The sequence below is a fragment of the Lepidochelys kempii genome, chromosome 2, assembly GCF_965140265.1.
Source record: "Lepidochelys kempii isolate rLepKem1 chromosome 2, rLepKem1.hap2, whole genome shotgun sequence".
NCBI classification, from domain to species: domain Eukaryota; kingdom Metazoa; phylum Chordata; order Testudines; family Cheloniidae; genus Lepidochelys; species Lepidochelys kempii.
Window position 1 is genome coordinate 210,113,518 of NC_133257.1, and position 16,995 is coordinate 210,130,512.

General features: G+C 39.8%; 1 long non-coding RNA gene and 1 other non-coding gene across 4 annotated transcripts in view; both read right to left on the reverse strand.

Annotated features, from left to right (window-relative positions):
• Positions 1–16,711, reverse strand: part of LOC140907544 (uncharacterized) — a 44,791-nt gene extending 28,080 nt beyond the window's left edge. For all 3 annotated transcript variants that reach the window (XR_012157528.1, XR_012157529.1, XR_012157527.1), the window contains exons 1-4: positions 16,376–16,711; positions 14,303–14,359; positions 8,889–8,944; positions 7,384–7,591 (exon numbers count right to left, since the gene is read on the reverse strand). This is a non-coding gene — a long non-coding RNA (uncharacterized lncRNA). The remainder of the gene's footprint in view (positions 1–7,383; positions 7,592–8,888; positions 8,945–14,302; positions 14,360–16,375) is intronic.
• Positions 14,131–14,219, reverse strand: LOC140908005 (small nucleolar RNA SNORD93). The gene has a single exon (XR_012157716.1). It is a non-coding gene; the product is annotated as a small nucleolar RNA SNORD93 (small nucleolar RNA).
• Positions 16,712–16,995: the final 284 nt, after the last annotated feature.

A 16,995-nucleotide genomic window follows, 5' to 3' on the forward strand; every position in this document is an offset into this window, starting at 1 on the left:
GAAAATTCAGATAATTTAATATGAATCTCCTCACAGGTAGCACCATTCCACAAACAAAGGTTTGTAAGGGGTGGGGGTAGACGGGTGGGGAGGATGTTGAGGCTTCCAAAGAGATGCCATTTGGAATGAAATCACTTTCTAGTCAATACTTTCAGAAAGAATATCCTGTTTTCATCAAGTTAATGACTGTATAGGCATAAACATACTTAATTTACTCTAGGGCTGGTGGAAAGCGAGGGCCTAATTAAGGATGCTTAGCACCTTGGCATAGCAGGCACTAATTTTCAGAGCCTTGTAATTGCATTTCTGCTCCACCATTCAGAACCTTATTTTTAAGTATGAATGCAAAGTAGTTGATTGTGTGGTATAGGGATTTTTGTTAAACATAGCAGCCTTATAGGGAGCAGACAGGATCTGCTCCCAAAGTTCAAAGGCTGTTTCTTTTGTCTTCTTAGGTGTTTGTGTGTGTGTGAGAGAGATAACTTGGGGTGTTTTTGTCCCTCACTTTATAGTCCAGTCCCCCTTTCCTGCTGTGAGGATGGAGTCAGGGAGTGTTGTGGTGAAAGAGGTTCCATGTGTTGTTTGCTAAAATGTATATGGATCTGTTACTGCCATCCTTCTTTGCCAAAGAACAGCCACTTGACAGATGATGGCCCATCAATTTTGATGACACATGGCTAGATGACACATCAGCTTGTCCTATGTCTTTGGGAAACAGGTTTATCCAAACTAATCTGGTAAACGCACTTCAGACCTGATTTCAACTTATGTTTATAACTTTACATATAATGTTACTACACACATTTCATCATGATATTATTGACCAGCGAGTTATTAGTTTTCAAATGATATCACAAGCATATTTTGCACAAAGGTTATTACAATAATCTGTAGGGTGTGAATACAGGGGTGTATTCAGTCACAACTACATTTTGTGTATTCATACTGCATCCATATTGAGATGCCTTTATATATTCCTTCACTATTGTTACCCAGGATTACGTGAACTACTTGTCAATAAAAATGTAATTTTAGTTTCTCTCATGCACATGCCAATTCAGCATGTTTTTCAACTATTTTATGCAGATAGTGCATGTCATTTATGCATCTGAGTCTTCATTAATAGACATCTACCAAAGATTTCTAGTCAGTTTGACTACCTTTAGCATATCTGTGTTTTAATAAAACAGTTATGTTGCATTCCCAGGATTTCCCCCTGTAATTATTGGTAGGGCTGCTCAGAGGAACAACACTGATCTACATGACAATGACATTTCATGCTACTATTATAGCATTGTTAGCTGACTTAAATTTAGCATTTTCATGGAATCCTAAGTATGCTGCAGAAATAGAAAGGATGGGGGAGAAGTAGCATCTCAAAGGCTATACTTCTCCTATAAATCCTATTTTAGTAAACCAAATTACAAGGCGGGGGAGGGAGGAAAGAGGAAGTAGGTGACTCAACTGCTCAGCATGCTAGCCTGGCACCACTGGAGGTCTAGGTTCAAATCTGTATTAATTCATAAATGAAGAAAGGTAGTCTCATTTCAGGGCCATATTTAGTTTTCATCCACAAAACTATAATTGGTATAAACTGGCAGCCTGTTCAAGAGCAGCCCATGATGCAATAGCAAAGCCACTGTAGGTTAGCATTTAGGTATAGCTGTGTGCTGAAACTTATGGAGATTGTATCATGAAGAATTATCCAGTGAGTCTATTCATGGGGTTTTTTTTTTCACAGTTTAGTGCATTTTTAAATATAAATTTGGTACATCCATTACATATTATTCTTATTTCATGTAACGAGTCTTTTTGGCTTTGTTTTGATTTTATAAAAGTCTAAACGTATTATGGAGGGATTGGTAACTACTCTATAGTTAAGGTTGAGTTGAGTTTTGAACATAAAGCAAGGATCAACCCTGTATGGTAAATATGCATGTCCTTCCCCCAATTACAGCACTTGCTCTTTGAGTACGCAATTTTCTCTAAAGTTACGAATAAATTGGGGTAATTAGTTTAGGAATTAAAATTAATTGAAAAAGGGGCTTTTAAGAAATTTAGTGTCAGATCTCTTTTCACTAAAGAAAATGATCTAATGGTCATTTTTTCCTGTTGTGCATAAATGAAAATTTCTCCTTCATGAGAAGCTGCAGGATACAATAGTTTACTTTAGTTCAGAGACATCAGTGAAGAACTACCCTCTTTCAAAATGGCTGACATCTTCTATTGTTCTCAGTAAGACCAAAACTACAGCTGCCCTCAGTTGGTGGCCATTTTGGGAATGGTGTAAAACTCTCTTGTTCTGCATGGGATTGAGCGTATGAAGAAATCATCTTCCCTATGGGCTGCAGTGCCTTCAGTCCCATTGAGAACATTAGGAGAAGGTGGCCATTTTGAAATAGGGCAATTCTTCCTGACAACTATAGGATGAATTACAAGGAAAAATTACCATTAATCAAAAGAAAAAAATCAAGCACACAAGAACTCAGTGAGTTTTAAGTATATGGAACGTTTCAACAGTTAATTCATTTTGGTTGCCCTAATTGTACATTTCTATACTCTATCAAGTTTGGATTTCTTCTACATTTAATCTTCACTGTGAATTTCTTAAGTTTACAGTGCTTGGTTTTGAGATCATTACAACATCCCTTTAATGTAGTTTACCCTAAAGTATTGATATATACTCACAACATTAACTCCATTTTAACATAGTTTTTGTCTGGGAATTATACTAAATATGAACACAAAAGTAATAGAAAAGTTACATGAAGGAGGTCTAGAGTTTGACAAAAACAAAGAGCTGAGATGGTCCTTCCATATTTTAACTTGCAGTTTCCTAGTGTAATTCTTTTTATATCACTCATAACGATCTCTACTATCAAGAGAGACTATCATAGAACCTTGCTAATCGGCACTAACAACTAATACCCCCATTACAATTTTTTAGCAAAAAAGGAAATGAGGAAATAATGCATTATGAAATGCACATTCTTATTTTAACAATTGAAATTAGTTTCTTACACAAAATGGTAGAGTGCCTATTATAAGATTTAGTAATGTGATGCCTCATAAAAGCACCCTCCTATTAATCCTTTCCTAAGAAGGGAGAAGAAACTAGTTTTTGTAGGTACAGTGTAAGGTGCGTGCATTAGAGAAATTCTATGCATTTTGTTATAATTTAAAAAAAAATTATCTTGTGTCCTTCAGATGGGATATAAGAGAACAGAAATATATAGTTATTCCAGTGATATTACAATGGGTATTTTGAGGTCATTACACTCTTAGCTTTTTCACAATTCTTCCATCATTTAACAGAAGTCACTGGTTTATCATCTGAATACTGGTGGACAGGGCCACAATATGTAGTGTGGCTCAATGGACTTCCATATGTGGGTAGCCTGCTGTAGCTCTCCTAATTTGAAATCGCTAAATTTAAAGATGCGGGCTGGGAACCCATTAGGGTATTTGGTCTTTTCCCTGCCAATAGTGGACAGCTACTTACAATCTATTTTCTAGTATAATGTTCAATGTAGTTTGAAATGTTTTACATAGATGGGGCTTTCCATTCCCTTAGGAGAATATTATACAATTCAAAGGACAAATTCATGCACAATTTACAGCACTTGAGTTTTACTGTTCTCTTGCAGGTCTTTGGTCATTTGACTTGACTGTGACCCAGCTTCTACAGGAGAACATTCCAGAATCAGAGCGTGGGATAGTCAATGGTGTGCAGAGCTCTATGAACTACTTGATGGACCTTGTACATTTCATTATGGTTATTCTAGCTCCTCAACCGCAACAATTTGGGCTGCTGGTGATAATTTCCTTACTGTTTGTGATAACTGGACATGTCATGTATTTTATTTATGCTAAAAAATATAAAATTAAAGAAACTGTGATACCAACAAACTCAGAGAGGAAGCCACAGAATCCCTCTGTCTGAAAGTCTCATAATCCTTTATTTTAAAATTATCCTATCATTCATGGAGTATAGGTTACTTGCATAAAAATGTTGACTAAACTCAACACACTAGCCAAAATGTTCCTCTGTTTCTATTCCCACCCCAAACACACTGCTATATCATGAGAAATAAAGAACAAAATACTAAATGAAAGACTTATTTCAAAACAATTAAAGATTGTGTTTTTTAAAGGACCGTCTCATTTCTGTATGTGCTTAGTTTTTACAATCAACTCTTTTCAAGGACACACAAAGCCTATACTCAGGGTTCCAGATGAAAATGACAAGGCAACTATTTTCCCCTTTGTTTTCCATATGTAGAGAACATTAAAACACAATTCACAATTTGCACATCACAACCTGCCCTTCCTAAGCAAATGATACTGTCGTTATTTTTTTAACCATCTTTTCCATCACATGAGATGGAGCGACAGGAATGTGTCTTCCTAGATAGTTCGTAGAAACCAATAACTCATTTACAGCCAGCACATTGTGTTCAACTTATCACTAAGAAATACTGTATTTTTTACTTTGGAGTGGCCGAATACTGACCCCTTTATTGCATATAAATATTTTCCCTTTATTTGAAAGGTTCATTGAAGTTATTATACTAGGTGATTTAGGGTTTTTTGCGGCACCTCTTTCTTTCATACTTTGGTTTTATTTTTGAATGCAAAAAAACTGGCTCAGCATCCAACTGTTCAAACAAGTTAGTGACTGCATGGGCAATTATTTCTTCACTAAAGCTTTCTTGAATGCAGTTTCTCTTTTTTAAAATAAAGTGATGTTTTCAAAGTTTAAATATGTGGCTGTGTATGTTGGTCAGATTACTATTGGAGCATAAAATAGAGGCTATAGGTATGGTTTCCTTTAAAGACTTGTTCATGACATGGAGTTTTCACTCCTTGACAAAGAAGCACAGAGCATCTTAGTGAATAGAGCATATGGGAAATGGATGATCTTGGCTGTACTCCTGGCTCTGCCAGTTGCGTTCTGGGTAACCAGCAAGTCATGTCACCTCTCTGTGCCCATTTTCCCAGCTGTAAAATGAGAAGAATGATATAGACTTGCTTTGTAAAATGCTTTGAGATATGTATAATTAATAAGTAAACTGTGTGGATTCTCTTTTGTGAATAATATGCGGCTGCTAATACAGTGAGTCACCCACTCCCCCGTTAACATCTTTATTTAAACACACACAGCACAACTCTCTCCCTTTGTCAAAGCAGCAGTTGTAAAGTGGGGTTTATCAAGCACCAGAATAATTAGAGTAGTGGAGAACTGATGAGGGTACTGTCAGCTCTGAACACAAGGGACTAACTGGTACTTTCAGTTACAGTAACTTAAAATAACAAAAATAGCTTCCAGTTCAAGTTTGCCATCCAATGGTTTTAAAGGAACACTGCTAATAAATCTTGGTGAAGTGTTAGCTTGAGGGTGAGAAGAACTAACTTGAAGGAAGTTGACATGACTTGTTAATTAGCAAGATTTATTAGTATTCAGTGTTTCACTTTTTACTGTGGCAATTTGCTTTCTGAGACTCGCTGCTTTCCCCATAGGTCATGGGTATTCAAGTCTCATATAGCTTCTCTGGCACGTTATGAGCTTCAGTCATAATAGTATTTTATTCCTTAACCTAACAAACAGAATTGAAAGTAATTGCTCTATGCGTCCGCCTACTCCAGCTGAATAGAATGGAGGCAGGGGAAGTGAGGGGAAACTATTTTGCAAGAATGCAGCTATTGTTGCTAAAGTGTGTTATATACTGTATTCAGTGGTGAGCTGGAGCCGGTTTGCGTGAATCGGTTGTTAAATTTTGAAGCAGTTTTAGAACTGGTTGTTAACCTGCTTCCCTGTAGGGGGCGCTGAGGCTTTGATGGGCTCTGGCTGGGAAGTGATGTAATTCCTGCTCCGGCCACCGGGGGCGCCTGTCTCCAGCCAGCTCCGCACCCCTTGCCCTGCCCGCAGCCAGCCCCGCACCCCCTTGCCTCCAGCCAACCCTGCACCCTCCTGTCTCCAGCCAGCTCCGCATCCCCTGCCCTGCCCACAGCCAGCCCTGCACCCCCTGCCTCCAGCTAGCCCTGCCCCACGCCCCTGTCTGCAGCTGGCCCCACATCCACTGGTGCCCTGCAGTTCCCAGGGCAGTAACCCTGCACACCTGCTTCAATGAGGGGGGCAGGGAGCAGCTGGGACCCACACGTGCACACCCTAGGGTGACCAGACAGCAAGTGTGAAAAATCAGGACAGGGGGTGGGGGGTAATAGGAGCCGATATAAGAAAAAGACCCCAAAACGAGACTGTCCCTATAAAATCGGGACATCTGGTCACCCTAGCACACCCCCACGGAGTGGCGGGGACCCACACATGTGAAACGGAGCTCATTTCTAGTTCAGGCCCATCTTTTTAAAAAAGAACTTTAGGCAGGGTTAACATACATCCGTATTTTCCCAGACAGGTCAGGCTTTTTGGTTCTTAAATCGCCGTCTGTATACGATTTAATACGGATGTATTGTACGGATGTATTGTAACCCTGTTGGTACAAAAAATACATACTGGCGCACATCCCTTAAATCAGAACTTTTTATAGGGAACCGGTTGTTAAGATTTTGGCAGCTCATCACTGACTGTATTGTTGTGGAACCATAGTACATTAGGGTAATATTATAGCCACATGTACACTTCAGATACTGCCATGTTAAAACAGACCGGTATCAATCTAGTTTAGCATCCATTCTCCAGCAGTGGCCTGACACCTGATGCATGAATGGACAGTATAAAACCTTTATTATTGTATTTAAACTTATTTTAAAGGAAAGAAAATTCCTTCCAAAATCCAACAGTGAATTACCTTTTACCCTAAAGCATGAGGGTTCTTTCCTTCCTTCATTTTTTTTTTTTTTTTTTTTTTTAGTTAACCTCCTAATTAAGGTGCTGTCTAGGCTAGACTTATTGATGTATACATATGTCTAGCCACTCTTTAAATCCCAGGGTAACATTTGCTTTAGGAATGCAAAGGCTACCCCTGCATGCAGATGCCATCCAGCTGAAAGCTGTCTGGTGCATCCATCTCCCCATCTAATCTCCTGCCTGTAAGCCTTGCATGAACAATAAAACAGAACAGAAGTAAGAAAACAGAGGTTAACACTGGACAAAGCATAAACGCCCAAGTGGCCTTGTAAATAACATGTAGTTAGTAGATAAAGAAATAGTAAGAAGAGTTAATGTGTGATAAACTTGCAGCTGCAGCTTTGCTTACTAGCATACTTTGTAGCTTGTGGACAGTTCATTATCTGTAGAGAGATTGGTACCAAAATTAGTAGACCAATCATAAAGTGACAGTAACCAATAGTATTAAGTAAAAGAGTGTATAAAAGCTAACTTATGATTATGTACATTGAAGGTGCGGTATACCCTGTACCCACCTGCTACACTTGAGCCTAATCAACTCAAGTGTAGTTTGATTGTATGCCAATACTGAAACCTCAGTGATGAGTCCAGAGTTGAGCTGATTTCTTGGATTCGAGAGAGCTGGATAAAGTATTATCCCAGAACTGGAGAGGTGTTCTGGGTAAGCCGAATGGAAAAGATCTCTGAGGAAATCATAACATTGCCACTCTCACTTATTCAGACCTAAAATGAAGATGAAAAATGTGATGGCTTTAATTTGCACTTAATTATAAATTATTGTTCATGCTTTTTACCCCTTTGTGATAAAGTAGTAAGGAGAGTGGCTCGTTTTGGCCTTTCAAATATCTGAAGAACTGTATGAGCTGGGGACAGAGCTTCTGCCAGTGTCAATGGAGTTATGACAGTTCACACCAGCTGAGGATCTGACCACCTGACCTGTGATATATAAATGAATCATTTTGAATAATTTGCCTTTCCAAGCTGTGTACTTCTAAGTATTTTTTCCAAAAGGCCATGCAAGCACATGTAATATATAACATTTTCCCAGATTAAGCTCAGTCTCAATATGCTAGTTCATATGGCCATCTCATGCGAAAAACTTTGCTTTAGGAGCCAACACAGCATTTTACAGGAAGCAATGGAAAGCACATGTGACCCTAGCCGCTGCTGTCTTTTTATGCAAGCTATTGAAATCAGATTACCAGTGTAGTATTTTTTTACTTTACAACACCCCCCCCCCATTTTGTACTGCTATCTAATGGATCGAAACCAAAATAGCATCTAAAAACAAGTACTGTCCCAGTGCCTCTAACTACTGTTTTTTAATCTTTAAACAGATAGAGGATACATTGCTGGATAGTGTCCTATAAGGTAATTGTGCTCATTGCACTGGCAAAACAGGCTATGCCAAGATTAAAGATCTCTAAAATTATTGGTTGTACTCTCTTGAAAGTGCCTGTTCTTTTTTTTAAAAAAAATTGCTTACACTAGCTAGCTTACTCATACGTGGATTGTAGGTGGTTGGTGGTTGTGTAAAAATGGATGAAGATAGCCTAGATAAGTTTTGTTGCACAGGAAGCAAAAACTCTGACAGCATTTAAAAACAAAGTTACCGATTTTTAGCTAAATTTTCTATTTTTAATGAAATTGTCAGAATTTCAATCTATCTATAATTTCTAGCTATCAGTTACACTGCATTTAATCCCGATAGTTTATTAAAGGTGACCTGTAATGGGGGAAAATGTCTGCTGTTCTTTTTGATGTATAAAATAGGCCTGAACTGTTTTATTAGCTAGCTTGATTTTATAATACATGGATTACCACGTCTTGACTGCTGTGTGTATTGAATAACTAGTGGAACAAAGACAGCACAATAAAGTGAAATCTAAGCTGCTGCGAAGGGAAAAAAATTAATCAGGCTGTTTAAAACTCTTTGGATATTTTTGTTAACATCTATTTAACTCAGTCCCGACAAACATTTAGGAGAAAAGTATTTTGTGATATTTTGAGGCTTTCAAACCTCTGCCCTTTCTGTTGAAGCTTGGAAAAGGTCCCACTCAGATTCTCCACGAAGATCTGCAGCCAAAAAAAAAAAAAAGAGGGTGGGGAGGGGGGGAAGAGAGAGCTTGATATTCCTCAAGTTATAATAACAAACAATGTTTTTCCTGGGAGTCAAGGGGGTGGCAAGGAAATCTTCAGATTCTCCTTCAAACACGATAAAGACACAAAAGAGGGCACATGCATTTTTTTCTCCTTTGCAGGTCACCTTTGCAGACCATGTTTCATTAGCATGCTGGTAAGGGCCTGATCCAAAGCCTACGAAATCAATGGGATTTGGCTCAGGCTCAACGAGAACAATCAATTTCAGGTATTAAAGCTCAATGCATGTATTAATTCAAATAGTTTGTTCAAGGTTTTAATATGTTAAAGGTTGCTTTAAATTCTATTAATATAACTATCAGATGTGTGTACTTGATAAGATAATCATAGTGAAATTTTTAAAAGATATTGAATTACTTTAACCTTTTCTTATTGCATTCTAGTCGCCTCTGGAAGGAAATCCTATTATCAACATTAAATAAAAATGGATTATATAGATTTTTATTACTGTCCTTGAGTTAGCTCATAAAAGCAAAAGGTATTTCCTGCAATTATTAAAGATGTGTATTTTTAATTAAAGTGCTGTTTATAATTTAAAATTGTGTTTAGATATGTCAGTTGTTCTGTTTAAATAGATTCTATACACTTAAGTCAAGCAAGAATTCTGTTCATTTGAAGAGGAACTTTGCTAGCATACGGGGTACAGATCAGACCTAATATTGGATACTCAGATATCTCAGTGATGGAGGTCGTATGGGAAACAAGGTAGATTATGAATAAGGCTACGTTTTAGTCACAAGTATTTTTAGTAAAAGTCAGGGACAGGTCACTGGCAGTAAACAAAAATTCATGGCCTGTGACTTGTCCATGACTTTTACTATATGCCCCTGACTAAAACTTGGGTGGGTGCTGGGGAGTGGCCCAGGACCCCTGCCTGTGCTGGAGGGGGTGGAGCCAGCAAACTCCCTACCTCGTTCTGTGCTCTCCCCCTAACCCCCAGCAGCAGCAGACTTTGGGTGTGGGAGAGGGCTGGGGGTTGGGGCACTGGATGGGGTGAGGTGGGCTCTGGGTGGTGCTTACCTGGGGGATTCCCCAGAAGCGGCGACATCCCCCTCACTTAGCTCCTAGGTGGAGGTGTGGCCAGGCAGCTCTGCCTTCTGCCTCCGCCTAGAGCGCTGACTTCGCAGCTTCCATTGGCTGGGAACAGTGGCCAATGGGAGCTGCAGGTGCGGTGCCTGCAGGTGGAGGCAGCATGCAGAGCTGCCTGGCCATGCCCCCGCCTAGGAGCTGAGTGAGGGGGATGTCACTGCTTCCAGGGAGCCATCCATGGAAGCACTGCCCAGAGCCCGCCTCACTCCATCCCGTGCCCCAGCCTCCTGCCCCCTCCCACACCCAAACTCAGCTGCTGGGGTGGGGGTTGCGGTGACCCGAGACAGGGCTGGATTAAGGTTATGAGGGGCCTAAGTATGAATTACATATTGAAAAAAAAAGTATGAAGTCATCAAACATTTCTCTACATACATATTATTTATTTATATAAAATTAACAAGTTTATTCTACTCTTACTACACTCAATTCTTCAAACAGATACTTCTGAGTAAGAGGTAGCTTGAGGGATGCTACACTATCCTTCTCTTAGGCCTCCTTCCTCCTAGGTAGTGGAGTGCTCTTCTTCATGAGGGTGAACACCGCAACATTCCCCATCCCGCTTACCTCTTTCAACCTTGTGCTTCTGCCCTCAACCCTCCACATGGCACAGTGCAAAGCCAAGCCTGCAGGTGTTTTCCCCAAACTATGGACTCTGTCTACAGCACACCACATACCCTATCTCACTCTGACTGCAGCCAGCTTTTATTATGTAAAAGAAAACCACTCAGGTGTAAAATCCATGGAAGTAGAAGAAGTAGTAGTGGGAAAGTTACATTGGGTGGCAGTGTATTTTAGGCTGTCTTGCCCTGAAAGCTGCCTCCCAGTGTTGCACTGGCTGAGGACAATGAATTACTGTTTTCACACTGAACCCAAATATTATTTGTGGGATGATACCCCCATTTGTGTAGTTAATCTCCAATTATTCACCACATCAGGCCGTTCTATCACCAAGCTCTTCCACAATTAGAATAAAATCATAGGACTAGAAGGGACCTTGAGCGGTCATCTAGTCCGGTTCCCTGCACTCATGGCAGGACTAAGTATTATCTATTCTAGAATGTGTTAAGCATGAGTTCTGTGTGCCCCAGCCCCCTACACTTTGCATTTGTTTGTTTTAAGCTTTTTGTAAGAAAAAGATAACAGCTAGAAATGACACAGATCTTTAAATGGTTGCCCAGACATAATATTTAGCACTTCTGTCCTATGTTAGCTCTTCAAAATCACTGTACAAACATTAAACAAACAAGCTAAAGCCTTTCAGCTTTTGAATGACTAGGAGTTGACAAAACAGAGCTATTCCCTGTTGTGTTCTCTGCCCCCCTGAACAAAAAGACTTCAGTGAAAATCTGCATCTTAAAAGAACCATTAAGGATCTTTCAAAAGAACAGTCCAACCTAGGCTGCTGTTGTGACACCCTTGCTTGTTACATCAGGCCTGTTTGTTTGTTTAAAGCTGGTGTAGAAAGAAAGGAGAGCTTCCTGTTTCATTTGCATGTGTAAATCAAGCAGACCTTGTTTAATTTTTTTCCTTAAAGTGCTCAAAGTTTAGGGGAGGAAAGTGAATGAGATTCTGCTTATACCAGATGTGGAAAAGCAGAAGGGACCAAAATCTATTTTTGTGCAAAAATCTGTTCTCCTTGAAGTCAATAAGGCTACACAGGTGTAACTGTCAGTCGGAATTGGCCTGTGTTCTCATTCCCTTCTTGAATCACATTCCATGCTTATCCAACATTTTCCATTTGGGAAAGAAGTTAGTTTGAGTTGGGGCAGAAAAATGAGGGATAACTTCAGGTTTATTTAGCTTTAAGTTTTTGGAATGAACCTCTAAAGAAATCAGATGTGAGGTACTTTTATGATGGATTGAACTGCTAGAGAACCAGCAAATGGACAGAACCTGCCTTTAGCTTATTCAGCCACTCTTTCTATCATAGCCTGCTAAGAAGCGGATTTAAAATCCTTGAGGGAGAAGGGAGAGAGCAACCTACAACACTGTGTATTGAGCTTCCTCCAGTGCTTTTGCAAACCCTTAAAAGTACAAAGATGCGTTCACCTGTGGAACTAGACTGAGCATAAGGAAAGAACTTGGTTGCCTGGGCATCCCAGTACAGAAAAAATACATCCAAGAAAAAAATTGGATTTCTTTGATTTTTAGTACAGTTCAACATAGTGCTGAACACACTGCATCATAAATCTGAAATTTGTTCCTTATACATGGGAGAGGCAGTAGTTCTGGCTGGAGCTGGGTAGTGTGTGTGCAGGTTCTGTGCAAGCTTCCCACCCTACTGCTCTGGTACTGCCTCTCCCCGTCCCCGTCCTCCCCCATAGGCACTCGCCAGTTGTCCAGAAACGGGACCAGGCACACATAGAAGATGACAGGGATGGGCACTGGGACCCAGGAGCTGCCTGCCAGCCTCAGCCAAGGAGAGGGCAGAGGGAGCGTCTTCTCTCCCTGACAGCTAAGCAGAGCTCCGGAGGAATCAGGGGTGGGGAGGACACACACAATGCCTGCTCAAACTACACCCACGGCTGACGCGAGTTCCCGTGGTAACCGGATTTTTAGTGTCTGGTCACCAGTGGTAACTGGATACCTGGCAGTGTGTTCCTGCAGTCTGGGGGAGAGGCAGACGGGAGGGAGCGGAAGCAACAGGCTGCTGGCTGAGCTCCTTCCAAGCCACAGGCGGCTGCTTTGCCTTTCTGGCTGGCAGGAGCACTCCAGCAGGGCTGTGTGAGCAAGCTCGCCCTCCCCTCACCCAGCCCTGACCGAACCGCCTGCCTGACTAGTAGGGCCTAAAAAATAGGAGGGCTATAGCCTTATTAGCCTAATGGTTAATCCGGTGCCTGAGCTGCCCCCAGACATTGTAAAGTCATGGAAAGTCACAGAACCTGTGAATTCTGTGACAAACTCTCAGCCTAAATTATGAATAACAAACTCCTCATTTTAACAACATGTTCTCTTTGCAGGGGGACTCCAGAATATTGGTAGTAACTGTAACTGCCGAACTATTTTTTTTTTTTACATTGGCTAGATTTGAAGCTGATAGTGTCCTTTTAAAAATAACCAAATTCAAGCCATAGCAAAAATCATCCAGTAATGCCCATTCCTGTTGCACTTGAGATGTTGCAAATCTTTGAGGTTATTCTTTCACTCTTCCCTCTCCTCCTCCACACAATACTTTCCCTCCCAAAACTTCTTGTTCCATTTTCTAGTTACTGTGGGACTTTTTAGAAGTCCATCCCCTGACAAACTCAAAAAGCCTTTACCTAAAAACATTTTTAAAACAATGATGCAACTGGAGGGCAAATACTTTCATGTAGCAATCAGTTCCCTGACTTAAAAATGCCTTATCACTGTCAGAGTGTTCTCTCTTTAGCATCATCTTGTTTGTTATTCACAGAGGCTAGAGAATGACAATTACAATAAGTGTGTGTTGAAATAATGAAACTGAATGTGCATTTTTAAATACAATTTTTGATTTTCAAGCGCTCCAATTCTATATCCTTATTATATCAAGGCACATGTAGGCCATAGTTGTGTAATATTTTGTGTGCAATTTTGAAATGTAGTCAACACATATAAAAGCAAATCAATTGCAGTGCTTTATTTACCCAGTTATTTTTAAAGTGCATTATGTCAATACACTATACCAAGAGTGGGATTGGTATAAACACTAACTAGGTTAATAGCAAAGTTGTCTTTAGGCCTACAGGGTAGTCAAGGTTTGTCTGTACTTTTCTAGCTCATAGCAAAAACACAGCTGAAAATAAATGTGCTCTACTTAATCCTGTACAATCTATATACCAGCTGTTATAGCAATTTTTTCTTCAGATCCAGAAGTTCCATTTGCTAGTCTTGTAAGCAAATAATTTACAACTAGGTATTCTAACAGAAAAATCTTTTAAAACACTGTAAAACAACATAAATATGTCATGCTTTCACTAGCAGAAGGGCAAATAATAATTTTAAAAGGTTTAATTTAAAAACAAAAATACTTAAATATCTTATGGATGTCAGTCTGGCCTCAGGTAAATCCTTTAACCCATCAGACTTGGGCATATCATTGTAAAGAGGTATGCAATCAGATCATGGTTTTCATCCTTGACCAGAAATTCCATTCACAATACCATACATTTACAATATTTAATAAGGTGTTGCATTTAAAGGTAAGTAAATTCTAGTGAGATATACCTTCACTGGAAGCAGCAGTTGAATATTAAACAACTATTTTCATCTTCATGACTGAATCTGGAGGGTGGGGAGAGAGAAAGTTGAGTTTTGCATTAGAACACTTTGTGCAGGAATTTATTAGTTAATAATCAATTAGACAGCAGCTTTTCTCATAAGATCACTGTGAAATATTGCTGAGTACTGGCTTACCTCAGACAGGTGTTTCTCTCACTGGTTTCAGTGACTGTAAAGAATAGCTTCATTCTCTTAATGGATTTAAATGCAAACCGTGCTTAACTGTCAGCTTCATTTTTTATACCTAGCTAGTTTAATTTGGGCTCTCATATTTTATTAAATAGGCAGCCAAACATTCTGCTTATTTTTCCTCTTCCCTGATCGCATCAGTAACTTTTTATTAGGCATTTCACAGTACCTCTTTTTCAAGTGTGCAATAGCAAATGTGACTATCAGCATCCAGTGGGCACCAAACACAATTTCATAAGCAAAAATATTTAACACGGAGTTAAGGTTGTAGTAACTCAGCACTGTCTGTGCTCCTCGTACCCTTTCAGAATGTGATAATTCCCAAAACATCTGAAAAACCAAGAAATGCAGCACTAATGTCCTCTTATAAGACATGTAGCATTACATGAGAAAAACAAGAAATGCATCATTAAGTTGACATTTCCCACACAACACGAGTTCTGCCCATTTTGATCCCTACCTAAGAAGTCTCTGGGGAGATCACAGCACCTCAGCCATCACTTAGCCATTTTGAGAAGTGTGATCTCTGCAAACCAGCAACACATATTCCACAGCTCATGGTGCAGCAGACTGACAGAGCCAGAAGAGTACCCAGAAGTCACCTACTACAGAAGAGGCCCAACAAAGAAAGTAACAGAATGCCACTAGCCGTCACCTTCAGCCCCCAACTAAAACCTCTCCAGCGCATCATCAAGGATCTACAACCTATCCTGAAGGACGATCCCTCACTCTCACAGATCTTGGGAGACAGGCTTAGAGACAGTCTCCCAACCTGAAGCAAATACTCACCAGCAACCACACACCACACAACAGAACCACTAACCCAGGAACTTATCCTTGCAACAAAGCCCGTTGCCAACTGTGTCCACATATCTATTCAGGGGACATCATCATAGAACCTAATCACATCAGCCACACTATCAGAGGCTTGTTCACCTGCACATCTACCAATGTCATATATGCCATCATGTGCCAGTAATGCCCCTCTGCCATGTACATTGGCCAAACCGGACAGTATCTAGGTAAAAGAATAAATAGACACAAATCAGACGTCAAGAATTATAACATTCCAAAACCAGTCGGAGAACACTTCAATCTCCCTGGTCACTCAATTACAGACCTAAAATTGTCAAAACTACAGCAAAAAAAACTTCAAAAACAGACTCCAATAAGAAACTGCTGAATTGGAATTAATTTGCAAACTGGACACCATTAAATGAGGCTTGAATAAAGACTGGGAGTGGATGCGTCATTACACAAAGTAAAACTATTTCCCCATGCTTATTTTTTTCCCCTGCTGTTACTCACACCCTCTTGTCAACTGTTGGAAATGGGCCATCCTGATTATCACTACAAAAGATAGTTTTTTTTGTTTTTTTCCTCCTGCTGATAATAGCTCACCTTAACTGATCACTCTCATTATAGTGGGTATGGCAACACCCATTTTTTCATGTTCTCTGTGTCTGTATGTGTGTATATATATATATATACACACATACAGACACAGAGAACATGAAAAAATGGGTGTTGCCATACCCACTATAATGAGAGTATATCTTCCTACTGTATTTTCCACTGAATGCATCTGATGAAGTGGGTTTTAGCCCACGAAAGCTTATGCTCAAATAAATTTGTTAGTCTCTAAGGTGCCACAAGTACTCCTCATTCTTTTTGCACGATACTTGTCACTCATTGCAAAGTCAGTTTGCTTTCCTTAAAAACAGAGAGAAAAAATAACCAAATAAAGTTAAGTAAACGTAGCTACTCCCCAGACTAATATATCACTAAAAGGGATAGAGCTTTAAGTTATAAATATGAAATAATACCTACAGAATGGCTGCAAAGTTCTGTCTCTGACCCTCTTCTTTGGGCAAAGCTGCCTCATAATGAATCCTCATGGTATTTGTTTCGCTGGCAGTTGCAGCCACAGTTTCTGGTTAGTCCAGCTCCCTTTCTCCTTAGTATGTGACGGTCTTTTTTTGAATCCACACCTACCACTCTTTCTTATGGGCTAGGTTAGACCAGTTTCTAAAATACGTTTTTACCATTATCTCACACCAGTTCAAATCTGTTTGGAAGGTGGCTCATCATTCTCTCTCCTGTCCTCAGGGCTGTTATCTCAATAACAAACTGTGCAGCCGCTTGTCTGTCTGGCATGCGAGGTATAACAGTAGCCATATATGGGAAGATGTAACTGCTGGACGAAGTAGATATTTTTACATTAGGCACTCCCTGTTTTTTCCAGTTTGCACAACCTTACCAGCACAAGTTATTCCTACAGAACACTCTTTACAACTCAAATGTCTTACTAGGTCAGTTTCTCATTGTTATCCTAATCAATGAGATCAAAGACAGGCGCTAAAGGATAAGAAAAAACACCCCATTGTAAAGCAGTATATTATACAGCTTATAATACAGTGTTAGAACTTGAGTCTTGATAGAGATAGAAA